Source organism: Capsicum annuum, chromosome 3, assembly GCF_002878395.1.
Source record: "Capsicum annuum cultivar UCD-10X-F1 chromosome 3, UCD10Xv1.1, whole genome shotgun sequence".
Classification (NCBI taxonomy): domain Eukaryota; kingdom Viridiplantae; phylum Streptophyta; class Magnoliopsida; order Solanales; family Solanaceae; genus Capsicum; species Capsicum annuum.
The window spans coordinates 264352094-264357187 of NC_061113.1; positions in this window are offsets into that span (position 1 = coordinate 264352094).

Sequence of the window (5094 nt, forward strand, 5' to 3'; positions counted from 1 at the left end):
GGTTGGGTTCTATATTTGCTAACGACCGCTTTACACTCCCACGAGAGCTGTAGATTGAGCGTTATCAAATATAAAATGAAGGATGCGGGAATTAAGAAATTCCTTGTTGCACGGTTCCTGGACTTCAAAATGATTGATAACAAATAGGTTGTCAAGTACAGGAGTTGCAAGTGATCATACATGATCTCCTAGCAGAAGGTATATCTTTGAAAAATACCTTAGTTGAACAAATTAAAAATGTTCTTGATACTCACATAAACTATTTTGTAGGTTTAATTGTGAATGATGCTTTCCAAGTAGCAGCGATAGTTGAGAAGCTACCTCCTTTGTGGAAAGACTTCAAAAACTACTTAAAGCATAAATGCAAGGAGATGACCGTTAAAGATCTTATTATCCGACTTCTTATTGAAGAGGATAATAAAGCTGTCGAAAGAAGGTCAAAGGGAAATTCTACAATTAATGAAACACATATTATAGAAGATGACCAAAACAACTCAAAGAAAAGAAAGAAAGTTGAATATGTAAGCAATCAACCCAAGAAAAAGTTCAAGGAAAAATGCTTCAATTGTGGCAAAATTGCCCACAAGTCCACAGATTGTCGAGCCCCGAAGAAAGGCAAGAAAAAGGACCAAGCGAATATGATTGAGTCCAACAGAGAATATGATGACGTGTGTGCTATGTTCACGGAATGCAACTTGGTGGGGAATCCATGCGAATGGTGGATGGATTCTGGTGCCACACGCTATGTTTGTGCCAACAGAGAGTTGTTTTCGTCATTTTCTCCAGCTCAAGTAGAAGAAATGCTCTACATGACCAACTCCGCTACTGCTAAGGTGGAGGGAATAGGAAAAATTTGCTTAAAGATGACTTCCGGCAAGGTCTTCACACTGAACAATGTGTTATATGTTCCGGAGTTACGTAGGAATTTAATTTCTGTTTCACTCCTAGATAAGAACTGATTCAAATGTGTAACCATTTCTGGAAAAATTATAATTAGCAAAGGAGAAATGTATGTAGGAAAAGGCTATCTGACCGAAGGCCTTTATAAGATGAATGTGATGGCTGTTGAAATAAATAAAAGTTTGAATTTGTCTTATTTGATTGAGTCTTATGATTTATGACATGAACGTTTGAGCTATGTTAATTACAAAACGTTACGAAAACTAATTAACTTAGAAGTTTTGTCAAACTTTGAGTGCAATAAATCAAAGTGTTAAACGTGTGTGGAATCGAAGTATGCAAAGCATCCTTATAAGTCCGTTGAAAGGAATTTCAATCCCTTAGACTTGATACACACTGACATTTGTGATATGAAGTCAACACCATCTCGTGGTGGGAAAAAGTATTTCATAACTTTTATTGACGATTGCACTAGATATAGTTATGTTTACTTGTTAAAAAGTAAGGATGAAGCATAGATGCGTTTAGGCAATATAAAACTGAAGTTGAAAATCAGTTAGACAAAAGGATCAAAATGATAAGAAGTGATAGGGGCGGAGAATATGAATCCCCCTTTGCGCAAATATGTGTAGAGAATGAAATAATCCATCAAAATATGGTCCCGTATTCACCTCAATCTAATGGAATTGCGGAAAGAAAAAACCAAACTTTGAAGGAAATGATGAATGCCTTACTTATAAGTTCTGGTTTACCGCAAAACTTATGGGGGGAGGCTATCCTTACGGCCAATCGTATACTCATCAGAGTTCCCCATAGTAAGACACAATCAATTTCTTACGAAAAATAAAAAGGAAGAAAACCTACTTAAAATATTTCAAAGTGTGCGTGTGTGTGTGGGGGGGGGGGGGATGTCTAGCAAAGGTTCAAGTTCCTATACCTAAAAGGGTTAAGATAGGACCTAAAATGGTGGACTGCGTGTTCATAAGATATGCTAAAAGTAGTAAAGCATGCCAATTTTTGGTTCATAAATCTGAACATCTGGATATTAGTGAAAATACGGTAATTGAATCAGACAATGCTGAATTCTTTAAAAATATTTACCCATATAAAATTAGACATGAACAGTCTAGTGGAGGATCTAAACACCTCGAAATGAACCAAGTGAGAATGTACATAATGAAGAAAATTCAAGACGTAGTACACATCAAAGAACGTCAACTTCATTTGGATCGGATTTTGTAACATTTCTTTTAGAAAATGAGCCTCAAATATTTAAAGAAGCGATGTCTTCGTCAGACTCATTCTTTTGGAAAGAGGCAGTCAATAGTGAGATAGATTTAATCTTAAGCAACCATACATGGGAATTGGTTGACCTTCCTCCCGAAAATAAACCTTTAGGTTCTAAATGGATCTTTAAAAGGAAAATGAAAGCGGATGATACTATTGACAAATACAAGGCAAGGCTTGTAGTAAAAGGCTTCAAACAGAAGGAAGGCCTTGATTACTTTGATACATACTTGCCAGTAATAAGGATAACCTCGATTCGAATGTTAATTGCCTTGCCGGCGGTATATGATCTTCAAATCCATGAAATGGATGTGAAAACCGCATTCCTAAAAGGAGATTTGGAGGAAGAAATATACATAGAACAACCTGAGGGTTTTGTGGTTCCAGGAAAAGAAAATAAAGTGTGTAAACTTGTTAAGTCACTTTATGGACTAAAACAAGCACCTAAGCAATGGCATGCGAAGTTTGACCAAACCATGTTGGCAAACAGATTCAAAATAAATGAATGTAGTAAATGTGTTTATATTAAAGACACTCTAAATCACCAAGTCATTGTATGTCTATATGTGGATGATATGTTGATCATTAGTAGAGACATTTCTGACATAAATGCAACAAAATGAATGCTCGAGAGCAAGTTTGATATGAAGGACCTTGGAGTTGCAGATGTGATCTTAGGTATAAGAATCCATCAAACTCCACAAGGGTTGGCATTGTCGCAGTCTCATTATATCGAAAAGGTACTTGACAAGTTCAAGTATATGGAATTCGGTATTGCCAAGACTCCATTGGATGCGAGCTTTGCACTTCGAAAGAATGAAGGTGAAAGTGACTCGCAATTGGAGTACACAAGAGTATTGGGATGTTTAATATATATAATGAACTGTACACGACCAGACATAACTTGTACAATTAGTAAATTGAGTCAGTACACGAGTAATCCCAACAAAACTCACTGGATGGCAATGAAAAGAGTTTTGGGGTATCTTAAATACACTCAAAATTATGCTTTGTATTATAATAGATATCTTGCGGTACTTGAAGGATATAGTGATTCAAATTGGATCACCGGATCGAACAAAGTAAAATCCACAACTGGATATGTATTTACTATCGGTGGAGGAGCAGTTTCTTAGAAGTCATCTAAACAGACTTATATCGCTCGCTCTATAATGGAATCTGAATTTATCGCATTAGATAAAGCCGGTGAAGAAGCAAAATGGCTTCAGAATTTCTTAGAAGATATTCCGTATTGGCCCAAGCCAGTGGCCCCAGTATGTATACACTGTGATAGCCAAGCGGCAATAGGTAGGGCAAGGAGCATGATGTACAACGGTAAATCTTGTCACATACGATGGAGACATAATACCGTTAGGGAACTTCTCTGTAGTGGAGTTATCACTATTGACTATGTAAAGTCAAAGAATAATGTGCCGGATCCACTTACAAAAGGCCTATCTAGAGAAGGAGTCGAAAGAACATATAAGGAAATGGGTTTAAGGCCTAGGACGAGTCAGCATGACGGTAACTCTACCTAGCAGACTGAAGATCCCAAGATCTAGGTTTGAGGAGGTCAAACAAAGTTGTATCTAACAGGTTCAACATTGTCAATTACCCAACCCATTCTCATAATGTAGACAATGTATAGTAAACAAGGATAAGACTTAAGGTGAAAAGTCTTTTAATGATTATCTAAATTTGGCAGATTTGATCAAATAGTTTAATCTACAGGATTGAACGTTTAGAAATCACCTATGCGAGGGCGAAGTGGAAGCCGCTTTAAAGAGAATGTTAGTAAAAGCCTATTCTCTCAGCTCTCATGAAAATAGGGACGTGTTCATGGCTGAAAAGAACAAAACCGTAAGAACCATAAACGGTAAAAGGCTGGTTGTGTGGCATGTGTTGTCTATGTGTACATTTAAGCTCGACGGTTCAAAGATATCAAATCTACCGATTGACCGAGTACATCCGATGCATGTTCACTACGAAAAGTTCAAAGGGAAACCCACTTATCCAGATGCAATCAATTTTTGCTTAATGATCATATACTTTTCCGTAAAACATTTTATGAAAAATAGCCATTCCCCATTCATGTGGGGGATTGTTGTGTTCTATATGTGTGTTGAATGGAAAGTGAAGAAATCAAGTGGAAGAGAAAAATTGAGTTTACACCAAAATGGAAAGTGTACTAAAAAATTGGCAAGTTTACTCTTTCTCCCACATTGGTGGAAGAAGAGAACTTGAGAGTGTTTATATTGAGAAACACTTACCCCACATGGAAAGTGAGGTGAGAAATAAATGATGTCTCGCGCCGTCATCGTTGTCACTCGCTTGGCTTCGGCTTCGTGTAACACCCCGTATTCAAGTACATATATTGGCGTATTCAAGTACGTGTATTGGTCTTATTTATATGGAATTAATTTTTTTATTTTTTTTATACCGGAATTTGCCCGTCGATGGTTCCATGCGAAGGTTATTGAATAAGTTTTCCAACGATATAAAGATTTCCAAAAACGGATAGGTTTCGGATATAATCGAGCACGTTCAAAACTATAAAACAGTGGCCGGGATATTGGGAATAGTAAATGTGCAGGAAAATTTCCTGCACACAAACTACTGAGGCCAGCCAATTTTTTGGGTCAACTTTGAACGATCATAAATCCCTTAATATAATGAAATGGGAGAGCTGCAACCTATTAAAAAAAAAGATCTTTGAGTCTTCTTTCCAATGCAATTGCTTTCATCCAAATCCAACGTCTGAGTAAGGAGTTATACTCGTTTTACTTCAGCCTCTCAAAACAGATTTTTAGGGTCAACTTCAAATGATCATAACTCCTTGTACAGGACGAACTGGGTGGCCTACTTTATATGAAATGAAAGCCCTTTGAATTATATTTCCAACGATAC